The sequence below is a fragment of the Panicum virgatum genome, chromosome 9N, assembly GCF_016808335.1.
Source record: "Panicum virgatum strain AP13 chromosome 9N, P.virgatum_v5, whole genome shotgun sequence".
NCBI classification, from domain to species: Eukaryota; Viridiplantae; Streptophyta; class Magnoliopsida; order Poales; family Poaceae; genus Panicum; species Panicum virgatum.
In genome coordinates, this window is record NC_053153.1 from 7583199 (window position 1) to 7596290 (window position 13092).

Sequence of the window (13092 nt, forward strand, 5' to 3'; positions counted from 1 at the left end):
CCTTGTCGATCGGGATCTGGTTGCCTGTAGAAACCTTATCCTTTTCTTCAGATGTCATCTTGATGCTTCTGGTCCCACCGGATGTGCCAAAAGATGTGTTAACGCAAAACGATCACACACCAAAGCCCAAGAGCCCCGTACGCCAAGCTCGGACTGCATTTGATTCAAACCAAGGCGTGCCAGTTAATTTGACCTATAAATTGACAAGGAAACAGCAAACCGTCAAATACCAGAGCGTATCGGCTGGATTTCCGAATCACTCTTACGCAGCGTATCAGCAAGGGTCTGCCGATACAGATAACAACAGCAGATCGAGTATAAAGAGCGTGTATTAAAAGCAATCTACAGGGAATCGACAAGAAACTGCTGATACCGGTACGCAACTAGACAGCTAGATCTAGAGCCGACACGTGCCAAGTAACGATGTGTAAAACCACGAATGTATAGATTTGAACAAAGCTAAGCTTACAACCAATCCAACCAGCTTTACAAGGTTTGCCGTGACAACCAGAGAGCTTACAGCCAAATAAACAGATTGCTAAGCCAGATAAATTGTGAATAGATCTAAACGAGGAAAAAACGATGCGCCCGAGATCAAAGCTTAGATAAATTCGATAATTTTTTAATAGATCTGAACGAAGCCACGGCGATGCGCCGAGAAGCTAAAGCTCAGATTTACTCGGTAAACGAAAACTTACCAGCAAACCAAGTCGCTTGAATGTGAGGCGTCCTTGATCAGCTTGAAGGAACTCGCGAAAAGGAAAAAGATGGCGAAGCCGCCGATGGAAAAGTAAATTGCGAAAAGAGTAAAGTTGTGTTTGTTGGATGTGTATCAATTTTCTACAATGACCGGGGGCTCATATTTATACCCCATGCTAACAAAGTCCTGGCCAATCACAGCAAAACATGATTCTAATCTAGAAAAGAAAACTACCCCTAAAATAAGATATCTCCTGCCAAACCGAAACCGAAATATCTGGTCAATTCTACCCTTCTCCGGTCAACAGGACTTTCATCGGTGACGCGCGATCACCCTTCCACCGTTCACACTACACATAACCTTTTCTCCTCTGCAACACTCTTCCTTGACATGTGTCAAAATCCGGTGTCAACAGTTATTGAGTTTAATTTTTTTTACCTCAGCTCTTCATCTCTTCCATGCAATGCATTGATAGTTCTAGTAAGTTAAAGTAATAATAATTTTAAACAAACATATTCATGCATCTACTCAATAGTTCTAAAACGTTAATAGTACAAAATGTCTTACAATAGTCCAAATACATGAAAATCTGGGAAACATAAAATAATGCTACGGTAAGTTCAAAGTTCAAAGATTTTTTTTATGTAAAATTTGTGTAAAAAGTTTCTCGTGTCTACACTTAAATATTTTATGTTCTTTGTTCATAGTTTTTAATATCTATATTAAAAGATACTATATTGGTTGAAAATATTTTCTCATCTATAGACTGAAAGTTTTCATTTTTCCCTTGTTAAAAGTTTTTAATATCCTTATTAAAAGTTACTATATTTGTTTTAAAAAGTTTCTCGTGTATAGACTGAAAGTTTTTGTGTTTGTTGTTCAAAGTTTTAAATATTAGATTGAAAGTTTCTATTTTCCCTTGTTAAAAGTTTTTAATATCCCTATTAAAAGTTACTATATTTGTTTTAAAATTTTCTCATGCATAGACTGAAAGTTTTTGTGTTTGTTGTTCAAAGTTTTTAATATCTATATTAAAAACCTATTATATTCATGTAAAATGTTTCATGTTCATTGTTCAAAGTTTTAAATATCTCTATTAAAAGCAATTATATTCTTTTTAAAATTTTATCTTGTATAAACTGAAAGATTTTTATATTCATTGTTCAAAGTTTTTAATATCTCTATTAAAATCTATTATATTCATTGTAAAAAACTTCTGATGTATCGACTAAAAGTTTTTATATTCGTGTTGAAAGTTTTAAATATCTCTATTAAAAGCTATTGCAAATTTTTTTGTCTTGTATATACTAAAAGTTTTCATATTCGTTGTTCAAAGTTTTTAATATCTCTGTTAAAAGTTGATATATTTGTTGCAAAAAGTTTCGAACATCCTACTGAAATTTGTTTTTACTAGGTCGAAATTTTATGAGTTTAAAGTTTCCAACATCTCTACTGAAATTTATCAGATTTGTCGTCAAAAAAGTTTTCATATTCATTGTTCAAATTTTTTAATATCTCTATTAAAAGTTATTATATTCGTTCTAAAAAGTTTCCAACATCCCCACTGAAATTTGTTTTTACTGGGTCGAAATTTTATGAGTTTAAAGTTTCCAACATCTCTATTGAAATTTATCAAATTCGTTGTCCCGTTAGTTTGAATCCGATTTTTTTTTCTTTCCTACACCTCCATATGTATATAAAACATTCCCCCACCCATTTTTTTTACCCTAAATCCACTGTCCCAAAATGGGAAAAAGAAATGAATGTGCACTTGTTGCTTCTGTACCGCTCAATGGGAAATGGGAAACGGAGCGGAAAACGGAGGCGCTGGGCAACCCAGAAACGGGAGTAACGGAAGGGCCTAAGGGAGACCGCGCGCTGCTTTTGTTATTACGGACGCGGGCCACGTAGTAGCGTGGGGGCGCGCTGCTACCGGTTGCTACGCGCGCGCGTGGCTACCGGTTGCAGCGCGCGAGCGCTGCCCAGCCGTGCCAATTGGACTCAGCAACAAGGAACGCACACCTACATTGCTACTCTACATGGATCCTGGCTGGGAGCCCTAGCTACTAAACCACCAAAGGTCCAAAGCTGCACCAAACGCATGGCAGTTCACAAGTCACAACCCGGCCAATAACATAACAAACGACAAGAAAATGTGACACAGCAACCCGCCTAATGTTCCAACGGCCATGCCTCGGAAGCCCCGGCGAAATCTATTAATCGCGTGCGCGATAAATCGCCGCGCCGTCGCAGAAGGGGGAGAAGCTCCTCTTCTTCTTCTTCCCCGAGCTAGGGGAGGGGGTGCGCGGCCGCCATCAAGCTAGAGGAGGGGGGAGGAGAGGGGGGTGGCCGGGGAGCGGTGGTTGGTGGGCGGAGCGGCCGCCTGCGGCCGAGGTGGTGGAGGGCGGCGGCGGCCTTATGATCCCGGGTTGCTGGGGAGTGGGGCGGCTCTATGGCCACCGGCCATAGAGGAGGGCTCGGCGGCGGCGGCGGCCCCGGCGGCGGCCCTGGCGGCGGAGGCAGTTTGGCCGGCGGAGGGCGCGGCGGCACGGGAGCGCCACCGGCCGGGCGGTGCCGGCAGCGGGGGCGAGAAGAATGCGGTGCGGCGGTGGCCGGACAGTGCGACGGCGAGCTCGGTTAGCGTGGCGGCGGTGGAGGGCGGGGGCGGGGGAGCAGAGGGTGGAGCGCAGATGCGATGTATAGACTCCCCCGAAGGCCCCGCTCCTGGGCCTGACCCTCGCCACCGCCACGCCGCCTGACCGGTACGCCACGCCAGCGTTCCAGCCGGCCGGTATGTCGTTGCTGGCGACGAGCACCCGGCCGGAGGTGAAGGTGAGGCGGATGCTGAAGGGCCCCTGGAGCGGGGAGCCGGAGTTGAGCCGCCACACCACGCCCCACGACTGCTGCATCGGCACCCACTGCCCCGTGCCGCTCTGCATGATGTCCACGGCCCAGAGGTCGCTGTCGCTGTCGCTGTCCTCGTACTCGATGAGCACCGCCAGGTAGTTCGGGTTGGAGCCGGAGTCCACAGAGAAGGTCACGTCCACCCCAGGCCACTCACACTGCACACGCTGTACATTAGGACAGCTTGATTTGTTATATCACACTGAAAATCACATAGCAGTTATAGTGCATTTGTAGCAAAAAATCTCTTTCCAATCACCAGAAGAAACTCATGTGCACAGTGCACTTACCGGGTATACCGGATTTGGATGGCACCAGCGCCACGCAGCTGGCCGTCCTGCCCGGGCTTCGCCAAGGCGCCAAACGCTGTCCCACTCATGTCGAAGTGCACCTGCTCGTCAGGGCAGGGGCAGCCAGGGCACTCGTCGGTGATGACGACCGTCACGGGGTTACCAGAGCAAGCCTCATTGCCGGTACATACCACCTGACGATGATGATTCGATGTTTTCACATTTCAGATTATTGCAGGCAGGCAGGCAGGCACGCATGGACACGCTAGCTGTATCAACTGCAACTTGCAGTTGATATAGCGTGTATAGCTGTATCAACTTGCAGTTGATACAGCTATACACGCTATCAGGTGTGTGTCCCTTGCAGTCTGCAAGGGACACACACCTGATAGCAAGTGCCACAGCCCTTGCCGGAGTCGTAGACGGAAGGGCAGCCGGCGGCGATCATGGACGAGAAGGGCGCCTGGTCCACAGCGTTCTGAAACCCACAAGCACCACCTACAACATAAGTGGTTGAAAAGTTCATACAGGTTTTACTTTACAAATTACAAGCCACACCAGTTGTGCAGAACTAATACATGGGGAATAACTGGTATCTTATGCATTGAGTTTTATGTAATCCCTTACCATCGCTTCCTGCACCATCGGCTGCGCCGTACCACGTAGCGATGCCGTTGGACCAACCATAGAGCTCACGGTGGAACTCAATGGATGTACAAGGGTGGAGGAGAAAGGAGAAAGCTGTGATAGCCCCGAGGGACAGCATCTGGAGCTTCGAAGTCATATGCTGCACTCTGTCACAAGAAGCTAAGGCTGATAAGGTCAAAAACATTTGCACAGAAAAGGTACGACCGTGACTCCGTGAGAGAGAGAGAGAGAGAGAGAGAGAGAGAGAGAGAGAGAGAGGACTAGCTGGAGAAGTAGTGTTTCACTGAGTGATGCACATTGAATTGACAAGCCTAACGGTGAATGATACAAGAACAGGCAGAGACCCTGCAGGAGTTACAGGTTGCAATGCAGTTTCTCTAATATAGCAGGCACTGGTTAGTGGTTACTACCAAACACCAAGGCAGATGTTTCAGTATTTAATTCAAATATCCTTTGTTATGGAATGCCATAATAGAGTTAAATTTAACCATATCTAAAACATTCAAAGATGATATGTTGAAAATTATGCAGTGGAATTTCCTGAGACTCAAACCTTGCTAGATCATTAGCTTCTAATTTCTACTTAATATTACGTTAAAAAATTCAACCTAATATATTGGTTACTTATCTAGACTTTCTTATTAACAGTTATACTGATAAGCAAACAATCAAGTGTTAATCAAAACAATACAATAAACACAATCTGACAACATTTCATTCTTTGTTCTTACAGATTAAAGTGCAATGTATCAGGACCAAAGTATCAGGTACTCCTGGTCAATTGGTTTCTTAAAAACTTTAAGCACTGTGCCCAAATTGGTATCACAATTCTTGATAGCCTAATCAAACATGTTCTTCATAACATTATAATTAAGTGCTATGTATGAAGGCCAAAATACTAAGTAAACCCTGTTCAATTGATTTCTTAATAATTTTAATCTCTGTTCCCAAATTTGGTATCACAATTCTTGATTGTGTCATCCAGAATTCAGGCACAAGTGTCTAGCAAAACAGTCACAAGTTGAAGATTTATAAGAAATTCGAAGGTCTAGACCAAAACATCAATAGTTAATTTTATCACCTTCAACTATTTTAAATAAGCTTTCTTGGCAGCAAAATAAACTTTTGAAAATATTATAACAAAAAAGGGAAACAGCAAAATTGTCAGGTACCACGATTAGGGGCACCCTAACCAGGGGACTAAATCACCCTTGAAACGCAAAAACACATGTTAGGCAATCGGGCCCACGAAGGCCTACAGCCTCCCTCCGATCCGAAGGAAAGGAAAGGACTCAAAGAAGCCCAAATCCACGGCCCACGTACGCAGTGCGGCCCATCCGAACCCCCTCAAATCCGCGGGGCAATCTCCGTCTCGTTCGAGGGTTCCCCACGGAGACCCTCGACAGCGCCGCGCATCTCCGCCTCGCTCGAGGGTAGCGAACCTACCCTCGAGAGAGCGGATCGACTCCGCCTCGCTCGAGGCCTCCCCTCGGCAGAAAGGACAAGCGACCCGTCCGCCCACCTGTCCGCCGTACGGAGGCATTAAATGCCAACAACTCCGCCGCAGCACCGGGGTCAAAAGGCGCCAGGCCGCCATTCCGCACAGCAACAGCACCTGGAGTCCCATCCGCCAACTCCAGTCACTGCTCAGCCATCCCAGCCGCTGTGGGAACCTGCGACGCCCCGTGCGAACGTGCCTAGCACTGCTCCCGCCACTGTGCTACCAACTCCCCGTACTACCCCGTGTACGTTCCCTGCTGCGGAACCCTCGATTAGCATGGGCGCGACCCTCGAACGCAGCCCGGGCCTTGACCAGAGAAAGACCCCCGCCCGTAGGACCCTCGGAACGCCGCCACGCTAAGTGCAGGGGACGGTACCCTCTACAGGAACCACTGTACCGCCCGCTGGAGCTGCCAGGACGCCAGCGTGATCTCCGCAAGACCAAGGATGACTCTCAGGACAACCGCCACGCCCGGCGCCATGCTCTTCAGTGGCCCGCAGAGTATTTTCTATAGTAGTCACCCACTGCGCGCCCAGATTCGGGGAAGAACGATGACTTTAGATCTCCCCGTACATGTACTCCCCCCCTTGTGTCTATAAAAGGGGGAGGCGGGCACCATCTTCTCGACGGTCTCATCATTCGCACACACGTAACTCGCAGAACACACGCACCCGCTCTCTTGAGCCCTGATATTGGCACTCGCCTCAATCATCTAGCAGAGACTTGGGAGCTTCCCTCCCTCTCTCGCCTCGTTTGTACCCCCTACTATAGGCACCCCCGGTGCAAGATAGTACAATACACTCGCACACCCTTGCTGGACGTACGGCCCCGCGGCCGGAACCAGGATAAACCTCGTGCGTTCCTGTGTTACCTCTTGCATCAACCATCTAGAATTGGGATACGCGGCATCTTTACTAGTTAGTGCCAGGCCCCCAGGTCAGGACACCGATAGTTGGCGCGCCAGGTAGGGGGAGCGCTGCGTGACTCTTGTCTTCGTTCCCTCTTGTTTCCTAAATGGCAGACGAGCCACGCCCGCACCCGGCAGGCACGATGCTTCGGTTTGGGAGTCTCAACTTCGTGGCTACTGGCGACGGCCACGACACAGAGCTCCTCCCGCTCGAAGCCAACCCCGACTCACCGACACCACCGCCCCGGCGCAGGAGGCGCTCGGGCCGGCGCGCGCGGCAAGCGCGCATGGAGCAGCGTAGAGCGGCTGCCTCAGCTCCCCCACGCGGGTCGAGGCTGCGTGTCACAGCCCTGCGTAGTGGCGGAGGACGTCACCACTTCACCATCCTCGACCCCAGTGACAGCGCCCCCCGAGGAGGGCGCGGCAGAGCCCCCGCCCCTTCCCTCCGGGATGCACACTCCCGCAGCGGCCCACGCTTCATCCGTCAGCCCCCACATAGGCGTGTACGAGGACTCGTCGGGTCATCATCTGATCTCGATCCACAACCTCATCGCACCGCCACCTGACAGCTCGTACCCTCGTACCCCGACTCTGCGGATGAGGGGTACGTCTTCATGCGTGAACGTGTCGCCCCGGACTTCTCCGGAGTCTGCGATCGCGAGGCATTTCTGGCATTTCAAGCTGCGGCGAACTACTGTTTCACCTGCTCCGACGACTCCAGTGAAGGGGACTACGATCTCACCCGGGAGTTCTTCATGATCAAGCTGGCGGAACAGGACGCCGCCGCGACGAACGACGCAGAAAGCTCACCGGCGAACTCACCAGCTGAGCCACCGGCGAACTCCACTGCGCCCACGACAGCCACTCTAACGAATGACGCCCAGAACTAATGCTTGGAGTATTCAGCAGCTATGTTGCCTTTGTCATTAAATTCCAAGCCATTTGTACATCGCTTGTACTCGCATTTAAAATTTCTCGGAATAGTAAAGGAGTATGCTTTACTTATTTATTTTTTGGGAACTTTCCGAACCCTCGGGGGCTCGGATGCGCACGAACACTGAGGTACGCTTGGCTTTACCCTCGGCAAACCCAAGCCTCCCTCGGGGGCTACTACGGGGGGAACCCCCGAACGTCCCCGAAAATGCCAACATTTTTTCGAAAAATTTTCGTATCCAAGTTTCTCGTATACTTAGAAAGGTAGAAGCAAGGCGCAAACGACTAAGGAACGGGATCGGACGAGATGCGGGACCGCCTATGCCTCCGGGATACGGCATCCCCACTCACCTCCCTATGCCTAAGTCGTTTGTGAACGCAAACTTCCTCGCTGAAAACTATCTAAGACGCATACGAGAACACAGAAGTTAAGTAGCAAAAAACGAGGGCTCGAACGCACAAGGCCTCGATCGGCCACACTGTCAATATACATTAACAAATTTATTAATCCAAAAGTATGATTACGACAAGTACTAACTTATTTACATGGGCTCCGAGGCCTAGATTCCCTACAGGTTGTATTCCCACCTCTGCAGATCATCAACGGCATCGAACTCAGCTATCGGGGGGATGTCATCTTCGAGCTTCTTGGCTAAGACGGTGGCGAACTCCTCGACGGCGGCATCGGCGTCATTCATGGCAACCGATGTGGCGTCCGCATCGAGACCAGACGCAACGACGTATCCCGACGACACCAGCTGGAGGTCCATATCGTAGTGCGTAGAGGCCACGGTGAGGGCCCGTTGAACGCCGAGGCGGAAGGTGCTCTTGGCATGCTCGGCAATTCGACCGCCCAGCGCCCGCAGGCGGCTGGCCACCGAACTACCAGATAAGGCTCCATCCCCCTCGAGCTCCTGGCACACGGTCACGGCGGTCTGCTCCAGCTCTGCGTACTCATCATGCACCGCCGTGAGCACGGTGTTGACAGCCTCCTTCGCCGCGGTCTCGTCCACCACCGCCTTCTTCAGCGGTGAACGAGGGAACAAAGATAAGTTGCGGCAAACTAAAATCAAACAAAAACGAAATCTCGAATACTTACCCACGATGAACCCTTGCGCCTCTTCCTCCCGGGCCCGTGCGGCCTCCTGGAGCGTGGACAAGGAGTCCTCCTTCTCCTTGAGGGCGGCCTCTGCATTCCGGACGGCCACCTCCTTCTCCCTGAGGGCTGTGTCCTTCTCCTAGAGGGTCGCGGTGAGCGTGGCGATGGTCGCCTTCTCGCGTTGAAGCTCGGTCTCCTTGCACAGGAGCTCGGCCTCCTTCGCCTCGAGGGCTTGTTCCTTCTGCTCACGCGCTACTCTAGCTCGCTGTAGCTCGGCCTCGTGCTACTCGGCCTCCTGGGCCTTCTGGTCAGCTGCGGCTCGCTGAGCGTCACGCTCACCGGTGGCTCGGGACAACTCTTGCTCCAGCTCGCGGATGCGCGCCTTCAAGGGTGTCACTTGGTCAGCTCGAGCGTTGGCCTCTTCCAGTCGCGTGACTAGGGTGCCATTGTACGAGTCAAGCCAGTGCACCCTGGAATGCAGCCGCGCCATCCTATCGTTCTTGTCCCTCGACATGGACAGTAGCTGCTGCAAATGGGGAAAACGCGGGAGGAAGCATGAGAGGAAAGCATACTCGTAATATCGAAAGTGGACGAATAGAACACTCACGTTGCTGGCGTTGTGGTACGCCTTCGAAAAAAGAACCACGACCCGGGAGACGTCCTCCTCGATCTGGCCCCCGACGGCCATGTGATTGCGCCAGGCATCGCCCTCCTCCCGCTCGGCGTCAGCAAAATCCGAGGGGATAACATGGGCCCGCCAGTCGTCGTCTTCTTCTCGCTCGGCGGGGGTGATGACCGCTAGAACTCCGGACCGGACGATCCCCTAGTCATCCTCACCGCCGAGCGCCTCATACATCCCCGCGCCGAGGATATCCTCGGAGGCCGAGATGAACTCGGTAATCCGGGCGGCGGCGCTGGTCGCCGCGGCGGGATCGAGATCCCTCGAATCGCCGTACTCCTCGCTGCTCTCCGGCAGCTCCACCACCGGCATCACGTTCTCTGGTGCCTGGTGCGCCATCGCCGCTGCAGCAGCACCCTCGTCCCCGTCCCTTGCGGGCTCCGGGATGTTGGTCTCTTCCACCGCCGGTGCCCCTGGCGCCGACTCCACTTCCATGGCACCCTCGACCCCAGCCCTCGGGGGCTCGGGGGTGAAGGTCTCTCCCTCCCTTTGGCCGACGGGGCACTCCTGTGTGCCCCAACCAGCTCCTCCTCCTGCGATCGGCCGAGCGGCGCTATCCATGTTGCCCCGACCGACCTCAACTTCGACGTCCGGCCGGGCGGCGTTCTCCGCACCGCCCCGGCCGGCCTCCTCCTCGGCATCAGCTCGAGCGGCCACCACAACGCCGCTCTGACCAGCGTCGTCCCCGCCCTCCTGTGCTCGGGCCAGTTAGGCCTCCAGGGCACCCCGAGCCACCGCCTCTCGGAGCTTTACGGCCTCCGCCTCCAGGACCATGTCCCCTCCGGACGGGGGCTGCGACGCCGAATGCAGTGTGGCGTGCGCCCTGGTCTTAAAGGCCTTGGTCGGCAAGAGGCGGGCCGCATTCTTGGCGGCGGCTCTGGAGCTGGGCAATCGGGGAAGAAACATTGAAGTCAACAGGATTGGAGGGTCGAGTAAACGAATACAAGGGGTAAAGTCGAGATCACTTACTCCGACCGAGCGCTCATGCTACGCTTGCCTGTGCCGCTCCTTCGGGCCCGCGGCATGCTGACATCTCCCGACGCCTAACCCGGGGGAGTCGCCCTCAGATCGGCCCGGGGCCTCGAGGCCGTCTGCGCGGGTGTGTCCGCGCTGGCCGCGGACCCTCCGCCACCCGACGACGCCGCTGCCAGCGAAGGCATCCTCTACCCCGTCATAGGCATGGACGATCTCCTGCCCGCTGCCGGCACAAGTGACCTCTGCCCCGCCACTGGCGTTGGCGACCTCCGCTCTGTCCTCGCGGCGGGCGGCTCTACCAGTGGTCCCGGCGCGAGCGTCGCCTCGCCCAGCGTCACCATCGAGCCCTCGCCACCCGCCCCTAGATAGGCCAGTAGGGAACCCACGCCCGTCACCGCCTCGTCGTCGTCAGACTTTGAGAAGTTAAGCTCACCATCTAAGGAATCTTCCCCCTCGGTGGACTCGGGCGTGCCCGGTCTCGGGGCGCCCTCCGCTTGTGCAAGCTTGCACGCCTTAGCGTGCTTCTCCTTCCTCTCCCTCTTCTTGGCGGCGGCTTCCTTCGCCGCGTCCTTCTTCCTCTTCGCCACTTCATCACGCAGGCGGTTGGCCTGGCGTTCCTCCGGAACCGGGGGCTTCGAGACATAGCCCTTGTGGCTTACCCCCTGCAAACGCGATCAGATCAGGATCAAGGAGTAGGGAGAGGAGTAGCACAAACCATCAACGATCGAAAACCAAACTCACCACAGAGTGATACCCCTTCTCGGGGCGCATCTTGATCTTTCAGATATCATCTGGGATATCGTGGAACTCCGCCACCGCACACTTCGCCCTCCGGGCAGCAACGTTGTGGGGGAGCAGCACGTTCGACGTCCTTGAGCCCTCGTACGGGGCCTCGAGGGTAAGCTCGAAGATCGGCAACTTCCTCTCCATGAGAGGAATCACCCTCTGCCGATGGAAATTTGCGATGACGACAGCCGCCGTCAGCTCTTTCTTCGCCAAATATCGAAGTGCGATTGTGAGCACTTCGAGCTTGGCCGGCTGCCTCTAGGGCGACACCCCCCAGCCCCACTTCTCCGGCCTCTCCCAGAGCACCTTGCTGGTGAACGCCGGAAGCCGCCCGCCGTCGTTCTGCAGGTAAAACCACCCTCGGGTCCACCCGGCGTTGTTCGTAGTCATTCTACAGGGGATGTACAGATCTGACCTGTTCCCGCACACGTGAAGCATGAGGCCGCTGGCGCGAGCGTACCTCTTCGGCTGGCCCCGCGTGTTCTCGACGAAGAGCTCGCCGCGGAACAGATAGATCAACATATCCCAGTGCGCTTCGGTCCCCAGGTAACCCTCGCAGAGGGCAACGAAGACTGCCGCCTGCGAGATGGAGTTGGGGCCGAAATTATGCAGCTCCACCCCATAGTAGTCGTAGAGCGCACGCATGAACCTGCCAACGGGAACGCTGAATCCCCGTTCGTGGAGCCGCACGGGGCTCACGATGTATCCGCTGGGGGGATTCGGCTCGGTCTCCTCCGGCCACGGGAGAATCCACACCGGCCGTGCCAGGTTGGTGTTCAGCGGCAAGAGCCTGTCATTGACCAATTGCTCCAAAACCCTCGCGGTGGCGGTGGACTTCCCCCACGGCAATGGCTCCTCGATCCTCGCCATTGCTCCGAGTCGGACGGAGAACACGAAAGGCTAGCTCAAGCAAGGGCTAAGGTGCACCCTCTTCTCTCCTTCTTCCTTCTCTCGCTCTTGGCTCTGGGCTCTAGATGCAGGGGAGGCGAAGAAGGCAGGGGAGGCAAGAGCAGAAGGCCAGGTGAGCCCAATCGTTCCCCCCTTTCCCACTTTTATCCGTCGAGACGGGAGGATTCGCCGCCGCAGACCCGAATCTTCTGCATTGAATGCGGTAGATTTTGCTTCCGCTGGCAGTAGCGCCCCACGATTGCAGACGCTCCCACGCACGCACTCGACAGTAATTATGATGCAGTAACCGACGGGCGCAGCGGACTGTAGCACCGTCCCATCCGCCAGCCGCCGCCCACGCCTCTCCGCCTACCCAAGGTAGCCGCCTGAAAAGGTGCACCCGCACTGCACCGCACGTACCGGGCCACGTCGCCCACGACTAGCGGAAGACACGCGCGCACGACCGGTGACTCCACGTCATTTAACGTACCATTGCGAAATATTCCCTCCGGGGATTCCTTACCGTCGAAGGAATTTGATTCCGAGGCCTTACTGATCAGGGGTTCGAAGCGTGGCCCATCGAGGGTTCGACAGGCGCCCCAGATCGCCAGAGTTAGGGACTGCATGGTGTCGTACAAGCTACCCTCGAACACAGAGTTCGAGGCCCCCCACACAGTGTTCGAGGCCGGTCGAGGGTGCCTAGCAGGGGGATCCCATCGAGGGAGAGCATCGAGCCCTCGGACCCTATCGAACGGGTCCGAGCCCCGCCTAGCGAACCTTTG

At 53.8% G+C, this 13092-nt stretch overlaps 1 pseudogene; it reads right to left on the bottom strand.

Moving 5' to 3' along the window:
* Nucleotides 1-2816: 2816 nt before the first annotated feature.
* On the bottom strand, nucleotides 2817-4681 carry LOC120690068 (annotated as a pseudogene).
* Nucleotides 4682-13092: the final 8411 nt, after the last annotated feature.